The sequence below is a fragment of the Pelodiscus sinensis genome, chromosome 19 (assembly GCF_052426305.1).
Source record: "Pelodiscus sinensis isolate ZL-2025 chromosome 19, ASM5242630v1, whole genome shotgun sequence".
Classification (NCBI taxonomy): domain Eukaryota; kingdom Metazoa; phylum Chordata; order Testudines; family Trionychidae; genus Pelodiscus; species Pelodiscus sinensis.
The window spans coordinates 3951933-3965789 of NC_143070.1; the positions used below are offsets into that span (position 1 = coordinate 3951933).

Genomic DNA, 13857 nt, shown 5'->3' on the forward strand with positions numbered 1-13857 from the left:
ATGGGAACTAATTTGGCTACAACTAGTCAACAGCAAGATCTTGGAGTCATTGTGAATGTTTCTCTGAAGACATCCACTCAGTGCATGTGGTTGAGCATTGGGCAGAGCCCGGCCTATGGTCATGCTAGTTAGCGAGGCCCTGTGGGACAATGGCACTCAGTGGGCCAAGGACACACCTAAAGAGTGAGGGCGGACACCTAAGGGCTGCCAGCAAGGAACACAGGGATGGACGTCTATCAGGGATGGTCTAGACAGTGCTGGGTCCTGCCGTGAGGGGACTGGACTCGATGACCTCTCGAGAGCCCTTCCAGTTCTAGCGTTCTGTGAGTCTATGATTGTTACTTCAGAACAGTGACGGTTGTTTAAGATTTTTTTAAATTACCGACTAACACGGCTCCCTCTCTGCCACTAGTAAAGTAGAATATTAGTTCAACTAAAAGATAAGTGAATCCAGATGATTACTGAGCATCATTAAAAGGTGGTGTGAATGACACATAGAAAGAGAAAAATGAGGCTTTTATAATGCCACAGCACAACACAATATGTCACTCTCACCCTGTGGTGGGCCACTCCCACCTACCCTCTTAAGTCCAAGGCCCTCCAGCCTGAGTCCAGAACAGTTTAGGGTTGTAGCGGGGACACACCCCACGTAGGGACACCCGGGCCCACCCTACTCCACCGGATCCTGGCCCAGGGCCCTGAGAGTGACTGGGTAGCGGGTCACTCGCTCGGCAGGGCAATCCAGCCAAAACGGGCCGAGGTCCTCAGGCGGGAGGGGCGGCTTCTGCCCTGGGCCACTTCCTACATGGTTCCCTGGGGTTCCTTCCCCTGTACTCACCCAGCTTGCTGCGCTCTCTGGGCCGGCGTCTCCTCCGCAGGCTGTTCCTGGGTCGTACCAGCTCGCCTCCGTGTCCCCTCCGGCCTGTCCTGGAGTCTCTGGCAACAGCTGTGCAGGAGCCCCCTTCACAGGTCCTTCTCCTCCGGCTGTCTCTCCAGACTGAGTCCTTCCCCAGGCTTTTATAGTGGAGCTACAGCCCGGGCATTCTCGGTAGGGCTGCGAGGGAGGGGCCTCTGTAGCCAGGTAACCTGGCTGGGCTCTGCAGGTTCAGTGCGGGGCTGCCTCGCCCCGTCACACATCCTGTTGAAACATTTCCTGAGTTATTGGGTGTCCAATAGCATCAAATCTGGTTAATTTAATTTATTTTCTCATTTCAACATTCACATGAAAACTATTTAGAAATTAAACACAAGGCCAGAATGCATGTTATTATCTAACATTATCTGAGTATCACTGGTAAGAACAGACACAGCCAATCAATCAGAGCTGGGGATCTGACCCCAGTGGGGCGCTAGGTCATTTCACCAGCTGGGGGGCTGGGCTAGGGGATTTCAGTGCAGCTACCCCAAGTCACAGCAGCCCAGGGCCTGGCCCCACTCTCTGTCCGTGGAAGTGGCCCATCCAGCACGTGCCTTCCTGTGTTTGTCGGGGGCTTTGGGAGCCTTCAGCCGACAGTGGCTGCAGAGAGACCAGGGCAGACCCAGCTCTGTCGGCTCCACCTGCCCCGGCTGTGCAGATAAACCAGCGACACCAGTCAGCCCCAGTGACCTGCCAGCTCAGCCCCTGCCGGGTACCAGGGAAAAGACAGGGAGCCAGGATCCTGCAGCACATGAGGGTGGTTTGCTCAGCGCTTGCTGAGGCCGGGCAGGCCCTGGGGATAGAAGCAGAGCCTAGGAGAACTTTGGAACAGCTGGTTGGACCAGGACTCAGACCCAGCTTGGCTGGTCAGTGTATTCAGGCCAAACTCACCATCAAGCTCTACTTGAAAGAGGTTCCCTGATCACCCCACGTATCCAAACTGCGCCTCAGATGTCATCGAGGGAGCTGCTTTGAAATTGTCCTCAGGAAGGGCTCTGCCGGCCCTGCCACATGCAGCGGGAACAGGCCGTAACTACCACTGGCTGCAGAATGGAGGTTCAAGTGCCCATGTCTCCGCTTTTGGAGCCCCCACGTCTGTCAGAGAGAGCAGAGGGGGGAAATGTGTCGTGTGCTGCTGAGAGGGTGGAGCCAGAAGATTCTGGGGGCATCCCTCCGACGGGTGAAGTAAGGGAGGGTTAAGTCGAGCACAGAGGTTTCCCTGCGCCACGAGAGCGTGGGTCAGCCCCAGGGTTTGGCTGTGCCACGGGAGGGGGGTTTGGACCCACGGCAGGCACCCGTGGGGGTTGGCAGCACTGCGGGAGTGGGGGGGGGGGGTTTGGTCCCGGGGCAGGCGCCCGTGGGGGTTGGCAGCACTGCGGGAGTGGGGGGGGGGGTTGGCCCCGGGGCAGGCGCCCGTGGGCGTTTGGCCCTGCTGCAGGAGGCGGGGGTAGGGGGTGTTTCCCCCCGGGGCAGGCTCCGGCCAGGGGTTGGCTCCGGGGCAGGCACACGCAGGGTTTCCCTGTGCCGTGGGGGCGGAGGGTCGGGACCCGGAAGAGGCATTTGCTGGCTTCCCTCTCGGCGTTGCTGCTTTTTTTGGGCGGTTGGGGGGTGCGGTTTAAAGAAAAACAAGTAAAGGGCGGAGGGGGCGCGATGCCGAAAAGTGGGACCCACCGAATGATTCTGACCCCGCCTGCATCTCTGCACCACACCCTTGTCGAGTTACTGCTGCCCATGCTCCGTGACAACACACAATCCCTGGGGAAGGTGCTTTCTACATTGCACACTCCCCGTCCCCCCCCACACACACTCACTCAAAGGGGGGGGGCGGCAGGTTCACACTCGCTAAGCGGTGTCCAGCCCGGGCAGCGGCCTGTGCACATCTCCGTGTCTCGCAGGGGAGGGAGCAGCCACTCCCGGGCTGTTTGCAGGGGCAGGGCCAGGCCACTGGGAAAGCTGTGAGCGGGACCCCGTGGCGGGGGGGGGGAGAGATCCGGCAGCGGCGGTCCTGGCAGCGCCCACAGGGACCCGACCCTGAAGGGCTGCGCACAGGTGGCCAAAAGCAAAAGGGGTTGCGTGGGGGGATGAAGCGGGGGGTAGAGGAAGGAGTGAGGGGCAGAGTAGCCCCCCCCTTACCTGGGCCACAGGCCTAATTCCGAGCGCGGGGCTTCCGCGGGTCTCTTCCGCGCACCCCGCCTCGTTGGTCAATGGAGCTGCGCCTCCGGCCGTGTCCGCAGCAGCGGGCGGTGCCCAGTTCCCGATCCCAGCTCCCTGGTCTTTGTCTCCACGGTGCTGGCAGCCCCTTGGCTGTTCTGTCAGCGTCGCCTGTTCCAGACTCACTGGCCCCGCCTGAAACTCCCTGGGAACTTCACTGTGCAGGGCAGGATTCTCATCTGTTTTCTATCAGAACGGGGGCGGGGGAGAGGAGATGAACTTGGGGATTTTCATGTCAACATTGAAAACGCTGCTTCCTGCCCAGCTCTAACTTCTGGCCTTTTGCAGCAGGGTCTGACCCGAAAGACCCTCAGGGGAGGTCTCTGCTGCAGCCGCAGCCCCCCAGGGTTTGAACCCTGGCTCAAGCCCAACGCCCCGCCTCCACAGTGTGGCCAGGGGTCCAGTAGTTGAGCTTTCTGTTCAGAAAACAGATTAAGAAAATAGAAATGTCGGCTATTTTAGAAATCAGAATTTAGTAAGGCATTTTACATGGTCTCGCGTGATCTTCTTATCAATAAACGAGGCAAATACAACTTAGATGGGGCTACTACAAGGTGGGTGCATAACTGGCTGGATAACCACTCAGAGAGTAGTTATTAATGGTTCACAACCCTGCTGGAAGGGCATCACAAGTGGGGTTCCGCAGAGGTCTGTTTTGGAACCAATTCTGTACCATATCTTCATCAACGATTTAGATATTGGCCTAGAGAGGACGCTTATTAAGTTTGCAGATGATACCAAGCTGGGTGGGGTGACTAGTGCTTTTGAGGATAGGGTCCTAATTTAAAGTGATCTGGACCAACTGCAGGAATGGTCTGAGATCAATAGAATGAAGTTTAATAGGGACAAATGCAAAGTGCTCCACTTAGGAAGGAACAATCAGTTTCACACAAACAGAACAGGAAGGGACTGTCTAGGGGGCAGTACTGCAGAAAGGGATGTAGGGATCCATAGTTGACCACAAGTTAAATGTTAGTTAACAGTGTGATGCTGTTGCAAAAAAGCAAACATGTTCCTGGGATGCATTAACAGGAGTATTGTGAGCAAGACACAGTAAATCATTTTCCCCCTCTACTGTGAGCTGATTAGGTCTCAGTTGGAGTATTATGTCCAGTTCTGGGCACCGCATTTCAAGAAAAAGGTGGAGAAATTGGAGATGGTCCAGCGCAGAACAACAAGAATGGTTAAAGGTGCAGAGAACATGAGCTATGAGGGAATACTGAAAGAACTGGGCTTCTCTAGGGTTGCCAGAGGGTTTCAACAAAAATACCAGACACACTTGACATCACATCACAATCTACATTACATCTTATTTAGAAAATACCGGACATTTCTATTTTCTCAATTTGTTTTCTGAACAGAAAGCTCAAATACTGGACTGTCTGGTTCAAAACTGGATACCTGGCAACCATCGGCTTGTTTAGTTTGGAAAAGAGATGACTGAGGGGACATGATAGCGGTTTTCAAATATCTAAAAGGGTATCACAAGGAGGAGGGAGAAAAATTGTTCTTCTTGGCCTCTGACAGGACAGGACAAGAAGCAATGGGCTTAAATTTCAGCAAGGGAGGTTTAGGTTGGACATTAGGAAAAATGTAGTAACTGTCAGGGTGCTGAAATAAGTTGCCTAGGGAGGTTGTGGACTCTCCATTGTGTGAAATATTAAGGGCAGGTTAGACAGACATCTAACAGGGGTGGGGTAGACAGTGCTGGGTCCTGCCGTGAGGGGACTGGACTTGATGATCTCTCAAGGTCCCTTCCAGTTCTAGCGTTCTGTGAGTCTATGATTCTGTTATTTCGGAATAGTGTCTGTTGTTTAAGTCTGTTGTTGGACCATTGTTTAAGATTTTTTTAAATTACAGACTAACACAGTTCCCTCTCTGCCACTAGTAAAGTAGACTATTAGTTCAACTAAAAGATAAATGAATCCAGACAATTTGTCACTCTCCAAAAAGGAATGAACAAACACTTGAACTATCTCACCCATTATCAAGATAGCTTCCCCAATTATCACCTCTAATACCATTAACTCACAAACATCCCACTCTCCCCACCTCTAATATCATCAATTCACAGACACTTACCTTCCTTCCTCCCCGCCCCCCCCCCCCCGCATCCCCCTCCTGTTCTGCAATGTGATTTGTCCTTTTCATATGTGTTCATTTTTTAATTGTATCCTTTGGTATCTATGGTTGTGACTATTTTCTTCCACTATTTGATCTGAGGAAGTGGGTCTGGCCCACGAAAGCTCATCACCTAATAAACCATCTTGTTAGTCTTTAAAGTGCTACATTGTCCTGCATTTTGCTGAATCCAGATGATTACTGAGCATCATTAAAAGGTGTGTGAATGACACATAGTAAGAGAAAAATTAGGCCTTTATAATGCCACAGCACAACACAATATGTCACTCTCACCCTGTGGTGGGCCACTCTCACCTACCCTCTTCAGTCCAAAGCCCTCTGGCCTGAGTCCAGAACAGTTTAGGGTTGTAGCAGGAACACACCCCAGGTAGGGGGACCCGGGCCCACCCTACTCCACCAGGTCCTGGCCCAGGGCCCTGAGAGTGACCGGGTAGCGGGTCACTCCCTCGGCGGGGCAATCCGGCCAAAACACGCTGAGGTTCTCTGGGCAGCAGAGGCAGCTCCCGCTCCTGCCCTGGGCCACTTCCTACATGGTTCCCTGGGGTTCCTTCCCCTGTACTCACCCAGCTTGCTGCGACTACCAGGCCGGCATCTCCTCAGCAGGCTGTCCCTGGGTCGTATCAGATCACCTCCGTGTCCTCTCCGGCCTGTCCTGGAGTCTCTGGCAACAGCTGTGCAGGAGCCCCCTTCACAGGTCCTTCTCCTCCGGCTGTCTCTCCAGCGTGAGTCCTTCCCCAGGTTTTTATAGTGGAGGTACAGCCTGGGTATGCTCGGTAGGGCTGCGAGGGAGGGGCCTCTGCAGCCAGGTAACCCTGGCTGGGCTCTGCAGGTTCAGTGTGGTGCTGTCTCGCCCCGTCACACACCCTATTGAAACATTTCCTGAGTTATTGGGTGTCCAATGGGATCATAAATCTGATAAATTTTAATTTATTTTCTCATTTCAACATTCACATAAAAACCTATTTAGAAATTAAACACAAGGCCAGAATGCCTGTTATTATCTAACATTATCTGAGTATCACTGGTAGGAACAGACACAGCCAATCAATCAGAGCTGGGGATCTGACCCCAGAGGGGCGCTAGGTCATTTCACCAGCTGGGGGGCTGGGCTCAGGGATTTTAATGGAGCTGCCCCAGGTCACCTCAGCCCAGGGCCTGGCTCCACTCTCTGTCCGTGGAACTGGCCCATCCAGCAGGCGCCTCCCTGTGTCTGTCGGGGGCTTTGGGAGCCTTCAGCCGACAGTGGCTGCAGAGAGACCAGGGCAGCCCCAGCTCTGTCGGCTCCAACACCCCTGGATGTGCAGGGCTGGGGCTGGGCAGATAAACTAGCGACACCAGCCAGCGGGAGTGACCCGGCAATTCTCTCCACAGGAACCCGCCAGATGCCAGGGAAGAGACTCGGAGCCAGGATCTTTCATCACCTGAGGGCCTTTTGGTCGGCAACTGCCGAGGCCGGGCTGGTCTTGGGATAGAAGCAGCACCCAGGAGAGCTTTGGAACAGCTCGTTGGACCGGGGTTCACTGATCACCCCACGTAGCCAAACCATGCCTGCACTGTATTCGAGGGAGCTGTTTCTAAATTGCCCTGCCAGACCCAGCGGGAACAGGCCGGCTGGCTGCAGAATGGAGGTTCAAGTGCCCATGTCTCCACTTTTGGAGCCCACACGTCTGTCAGAGAGAGCAGAGGGGGGAAATGTGTCGTGTGCTGCTGCTGAGAGGGTGGAGCCAGAAGCTTCTGTGAGCATCCCTCCAGCGGGTGAAGAGAGCAGCACAGTCTGTCCTACAGGTACCGTGACCTCTCTGGGGCCTTTTTACAACGTCCCCTTCCCAATGCCTCAACAGACCATTAGGTCAGACTGCTGCAGCCTGTGGCCTTAGGTCTGAGATATAAACCCCTCTTCAATGAGTTAACTGCTTAAACAGGGGCTGGCATGGTGCAATGGGCCAGCCAGGCTGGAGAGCTGTGGGCTGGTGTGACCAGGCCATGCCCTGAGCGTTGCAGTGTGGGTGGGCAGGCAACAGCTCCCACCGACACAGCCGCTTCGCTCTAACCAGTAAACACCCCCCAGGGCTCCGGATACACATTTATATGCAGGGGGAGTGGTGGCTGCCTGCGGACACCAGCTTCTGCCTGCACTCCTCCCCCCCCCCCCCCCCCCCCATGCTGCTGCCTCTGATCTAGTGGCAGCAGCCCTGGAAAGACAGCGCTCCATGTAACTGAAGGTTATCGTGTTCACGTTCACACTTTCATATCCCTACTGTTAACGTTCTCACGGAAGGGGGAAATCTCTGAAAGATTATGTCTACACTACAAAGTTAATTCGAAATAACAGCCTGTGGCAAGGGCCCCTCTTCCCCAAGCCACCACCGAGTATGCATCCTCCCTTTAGCCCCCAAATTTGGGGGTTTTGCTGCGGGTCTCAATGATAGGGAGCCTACCATAGACTGGCTCCCTCCCTAGCTGCCTTTACCTAATGCTGGTCAAAATTGTTCTCTCGGATTTCTTCCTCTCTTTCTCTCCACCACCTTCCTTTCATCCTCTCACTCTCCCCTCCAGCCTCCAACTGTTGAGGCTTTTAAAGGACCCCAGACAGACAGCACGCTGTCACCACGGGAGGAATATTGTGCTGGGAGAGGTCGAGGTGGGTGAGGAGGCATCTAAATTGGGCTTTCAGTCGGCCGAAGGCCCCCACAACCATGATGCAAGCCCTGCTGAGCCTGGCATTGAAAACCTGCCAGGAGGGGCTGAGGTGTCCCACGAAGGGCTTCATGAGCCAGGGCTGTAGGGGGTAGGCCGCATCCCCCACCAGGGACACTGGCATGTCCACGTCCCTGACCCTGATGTGACAGTCAGAGAAGAAAGTCCCGGCGTGCAGCCTCCGGCACACGGAGGAGTTGCAGTATACCCCCATGTCGTGTGACTTGCCGGACCAGCCCACATTGATGTCTGTGAACTGGCCCTGGTGGTCAGACATGGCCTGCAGGATCACCGAGAAGTACCCCTTCCTGTTGACGTAGTGTAGACATACCCAAAGTTATTTTGAAATAACGTTAGTTATTTGAGAATGAGTTTGCTGTATAAACTAAGGACGTGAAGGACTAGTCCCTCCCCTCCCCCCCCACCCCTACTACCTCTATCAGAGGCAGCATAGGGGGAGGAATAAGGGGTACTTCAAAGTGGCAGTGCTGCATGGAGCCCGGGATCAGCTGTGCAGCGCTGCCCCTTTGAAACATCTCCACAGTGTTTCAAAGCAGTAGTGCCACATGGAGCCCGGGGTCAGCTGGGAACTCCCTAGCTGACCCCCAGCTCTGTGCAGCATTTCTGCGGAACCTGAGGTCAGCTGAGTACCCAGGTAATTCTGGGCTACAGCGCAGCATTTCAAAGCACGCAGAGCCCTGGAGATGCCACGCAGAGCCCAGGATCAATCCCCAGCTGACCCCAGCTGCACGTGGCGCGGCAATTCAACGCGGCAGCGCCACATGGAGCCTGGCGTCAGCGGGGGATTCTGAGGAGTGCTTCCACTTTGAAATGCAAAACAGCCCGCACTGGGGATGAATGCGGATGTGCCTATCGACTAGTCAGGTAGTTAATGGAAATTCCATCGACTCCTCGAGCTTTTCCCTCTAGTTGCAAACTATCCCCCTTCACAGGCAACTTCCAGCGGAAGCTGTGAGCGCTAACGGCTCCGTCTGTTACAGGTTGGCTCTCTGCGATGAAGGCCTGGGCACTTCCCCTGGCTGTGCTGAGCCTGGTTCTCAACCTCATTTTTATCAGCGTCCTCATTGCCCGCCCAGGTGAGTGTGGAGCCTGCACTGCCCATCTCTCTGCACCTGGTGCTCAGGGTCTCACTGGCAGCATCTGCACCTGCAGGGGGCAAAACTGGGGCTGCAGCAAAGGAGCCCAAGGCAGGAAATGTGGCTCCAACCCAGAGCATTTGGCGGGAGGAAGGGTAAAGGGGGGTGGAGGGGTGGCACTGGCATCTCCCTGTCGCAAAGGGGAAAATGTCTTGGCACAAGCTCAGCTAACTCTGGGGTAGAGTGTGTGTGTGTGGAAGGTAAAGTATCGGTTTCTTGTTAGTGTCACTGGAGACTTATTCCCCTGGCTACAGAGGGAGACGGGAAAATCTCTCACCCTGCTGCTTTCTCATCTCCAGCCAAGACATGTGAGCCGTGTCCAGCTGGTGCTGTCTGCCCAGTGGCCGGCTGTCCCGACGGCTGGGTCGGGTACCTGGGGAAGTGTTACTATTTCTCAGAGCTGCAAGCAAACTGGACCGATAGCCAGAAGAACTGCTCTGCCCTCGGTGCTTCCCTGGCCGGGATTGACACGCGGCAGGAAATGGTGAGACAGATTCTGGGCTGCACGGGGTAGGGGTGGCAAAGGCGGCTCTAGGCTGGGCTTGTCGTGGTGCTGGCCCGGCCACAGATGCTGCTTGTATTTAGGGCAACTTCCCCCAGCCCGGAAAAGCTGGAGCTCGGAGTGCTCCGCCCACCCCCGATCTTCCCCAGACGTTGGGCAGGGAGTCGGAGCCACGTGGGGCTCGTGTGCCGACCTCTGCTCCTGGGGAATTCCCAGCGGGGGAATCCAGATGCTTCCCAGCCCCTTTTATGTGACAGGAGCAGCCTTGCCAGCCCAGCATTTGGTAATCGTGCATGGGGCTCTTCAAAACCCTGTTACTGACTTTAGAAGAACAGCTCTGAGCATTTCAGGGGAGAGCGAGTTGGTCTATAATTGGAAAAAACTTAAACAACAAATAGTCTGGTAGCACCTTAAAGACTCACAAAACATGCAGATGGGATCATGAGCCTTCATGGGCACAGCCCACTTCTTCCATGAGCTCTGAGGGTGCTATGTTCCTGTGTTGTAGCTTTTAGGGGGTCACATTTTCTCTGCAGCCACAAGGGCTAGAAACTCACCTTTTAAATGAAAGACGAGACTCTTGTAATCTCCAGGAGCTGGGTGTTAAGAAAAGAACCAAACAGCAGCAGACTCTTGGTAAAATCGGGAGATGTTGCTAAGAACACAGGTGTGCTCAGGGTCTGGATGCAGCTAAGAAGCTGAGCCGCTAAATAATGGAGCTGATTGAAAGTTGGAAATTGCATCAGCAGGAAATTCTGATCATTTGACATTTGTGGGCGGGTGGCGTATGTGTACACCTGTTGCAAGGAGCTCCTGACCCTCAGAGACCAAGTTCGGGCTTTGGAGGCCAGGGTGGCTGAACTGGAGGAGCTAAGGGAGGTAGAGAGCTATGTTGATGAGACTTTCTGGGACACTGTAGTACTGTCCCACCTCCAGTCTGAGAGCCCCAGTGCTCTTAAGGAGGATGAAAGTCTCAAGGGAACAGAGCATTCAATGAGAGCAGAGGGAAACCATCCCGTAGTTGGGACCCTCCTCCCAGAGGATGTTGCGGTATCCTCTCACACTGAGGATACCTCTGAGGGGGAGGGAACGCCAGTTAGGAAGAGGCAGGTGTTAGTAGTGGGTGATTCGATCATTAGAAACATGATTTGTGATGACCGGGAGAACCGTATGGTCACTTGCCTGCCTGGTGCGAAGGTTGCGGATCTCTCGAGGCATCTAGACAGACATGGGGAGGAGCTGGTGGTCGTGGTACATGTAGGTACCAATGACATAGGGAAGGGTAGGAGAGAGGTCCTGGAGGCCAAATTTAGGCTGCTAGGAAAGAGACTGAAATCCAGGACCTCTATGGTGGCATTCTCGGAAATGCTTCCAGTTCCACGCGCAGGGACAGGTAGGCAGGCAGAGCTTCAGAGTCTCAATGCGTGGATGAAACAATGGTGTAGGGAAGAGGGGTTTAGATTTATTAGGAACTGGGGACACTTCTGGGAGAGGGGGAGCCTATACAGGAAGGATGGGCTCCACCTAAACCAGGGTGGAACCAGACTGCTGGAACTAAACATTAAAAAGGCCGTAGAGCAGTTTTTAAACTAAGAGATGGGGGAAAGCCGATTGGTGCGGAGATGCACGTAAATCGGAGGGAGACTTCGCTTAGAGGAGAATCCATTGATAGAGATTCTCTAAGCTGTAGTCAGAAAGAGAGGAGGGGAGAGGGCAAACCATGGGCCAGAGCAGACAAACAACCGCATACAAAGGAATCCAATGCATCAGGGAAGGGCAGACAAATAACCAGTGGCAAATTTCTAAAGTGCTTGTACACAAATGCTAGGAGTCTGACTAATAAGATGGGTGAACTAGAGTACCTCGTATTAAATGAGGAGATTGACATAATAGGCATCACTGAAACCTGGTGGAATGAGGAAAATCTGTGGGACACAATCATACCGGGATATAAAATATATAGAAAGGATAGAGCAGGCCGGGTGGGTGGTGGAGTGGCACTGTATGTGAAAGATAATGTAGAATCAAATGAAATAAAAATAGTAAGTGAATCAACATGTTCAATAGAATCGCTATGGATAGTAATTCCATGCTCCAATAATAAGAAATTAGCAGTAGGGATATATTACCGACCACCTGACCAGGACAGCGATACTGACATTGAAATGCTGAGGGAGATTAGAGAGGCTACCAAAATAAAGAACTCTATAATAATGGGGGATTTTAATTACCCCCATATTGACTGGATACATGTCACCTCAGGAAGAGAAGCGGAGATAAAATTTCTCAATGGCTTAAATGACTGTTCCTTGGAGCAGCTAGTGCAGGAACCCACAAGGGGAGAGGCAATTCTCAATTTAGTCCTGAGTGGAGCGCAGGATCAGGTCCAGGATATAACTGTTACCGGAATGCTTGGGAATAGTGACCATAATATAATAACATTCAACATTCCTGTGGTGGGAAGAACACCTCAGCAGTCCAGCACTCTGGCATTTAATTTCAAAAAGGGGAATTACACAAAAATGAAGAGGTTAGTTAAACAGAAATTAAAAGGCACAGTGACTAGAGCCAAATCCCTGAAAGCTGCATGGAAACCTTTTAAAGACACCATAATAGAGGCCCAACTTAAAAAAACATAGCAAGAGACCTAAAAAAGAGTCACCGTGGCTTAACCACCATGTAAAAGAAGCAGTGAGGGACAAAAAGGTATCTTTTAAGAAGTGGAAGTCCAATCCTAGCGAGATAAATAGAAAGGAACATAAACACTGTCAAATCAAGTGTAAAAATGTAATAAGAAAAGCAAAAAAAGATTTTGAGGAACAGCTAGCCAAAAACTCAAAAAGAAATATCAAAATATTTTTTAAGTACATTAGAAGCAGGAAGCCTGCTAAAAAACCTGTGGGTTCCCTAGATGATCGAGCTATAAAAGGAGCAATCAAGGACGATAAAGCCATTGCGGAAAAACTAAATGATTTCTTTGCTTCAGTCTTCACGATTGAGGACGTTGGGGAGATTCCTGAATCTGCACCGTCCTTTGTGGGTGATGAATCTGAGGAACTGTCCCGGATTGAAGTGTCATTAGAGGAGGTTTTGGAACAAATAGAAAAACTTAACATTAACAAATCTCCGGGACCGGATGGCATTCATCCAAGGGTTCTAAAAGAACTCAAATGGGAAATTGCTGAGCTATCATCCGTGGTTTGTAACCTATCCTTTAAATCGGCTTCCGTACCTAACGACTGGAAGGTAGCCAACGTGACACCAATATTTAAAAAAGGCTCTAGAGGCGATCCTGGCAATTACAGACCGGTAAGTCTAACTTCAGTACCAGGCAAATTAGTCGAAACAGTAGTAAAGAATAAAATTGTGAAGCATGTAGAAGAACATAATTTATTGGACAAAAATCAACATGGTTTCTGTAAAGGGAAATCCTGTCTTACTAATCTGTTAGAGTTCTTTGAAGGGGTTAACAAACATGCGGACAAGGGGGATCCAGTAGATATAGTATACTTGGATTTTCAGAAAGCCTTTGACAAGGTCCCTCACCAAAGGCTCTTGTGTAAATTACATGGCCATGGGATAAGAGGGAAGGCCCTTTCTTGGATTGAGAACTGGTTAAAAGACAGGAAACAAAGGGTAGGAATAAATGATACATTTTCAGATTGGAGAGGGGTAACTAGTGGTTTACCCCAAGGGTCAGTCCTGGGACCAGTCCTGTTCAACTTATTCATAAATGATCTGGAGAAAGGGGTAAGCAGTGAGATAGTAAAGTTTGCAGATGATACCAAACTGTTTAGGATAGTCAAGACAGAAGCAGACTGTGAGGGACTCCAAGAAGATCTCACCAAACCCAGTGATTGGGCAACAAAATGGCAAATGAAATTTAATGTGGATAAGTGTAAAGTAATGCACATCGGGAAAAATAACCCCAACTATACGTACAGTATGATGAGGGCTAATTTGGCTATGACAAATCAGGAAAGAGATCTTGGAGTTATCGTGGACAGTTCTCTGAAAACTTCCACGCAGTGTGCAGCGGCGGTCAAAAAGGCAAATAGAATGCTAGGAATTATTAGGAAAGGGATAGAAAATAAGACCCAGAATATCTTACTGCCCCTGTATAAAACTATGGTACGCCTACATCTTGAATACTGTGTACAGATGTGGTCTCCTCACCTCAAAAAAGATATTTTGGCCTTGGAAAGGGTTCAGAAAAGGGCAACTAAAATGAT

General features: G+C 51.8%; 1 protein-coding gene across 11 annotated transcripts in view; it reads right to left on the reverse strand.

Moving 5' to 3' along the window:
• The window catches only part of LOC102463843 (C-type lectin domain family 2 member B-like), a 64043-nt gene that overhangs the window by 30822 nt on the left and 19364 nt on the right, over positions 1-13857 (reverse strand). For 6 of the 11 annotated variants that reach the window (XR_016347433.1, XM_089771748.1, XM_089771756.1 and 3 more), the window contains 4 exons: positions 5833-6133; positions 3050-3313; positions 1808-2011; positions 839-1138 (listed from right to left, as the gene is read on the reverse strand). The exons of 1 other annotated variant lie outside the window; for it this stretch is intronic. The gene's annotated coding sequence lies outside the window, so the exon portion shown is untranslated. The remainder of the gene's footprint in view (positions 1-838; positions 1139-1807; positions 2012-3049; positions 3314-5832; positions 6134-13857) is intronic. 4 more of the 11 variants (XM_089771754.1, XM_089771751.1, XM_089771749.1 and 1 more) reach the window with 3 other exon arrangements.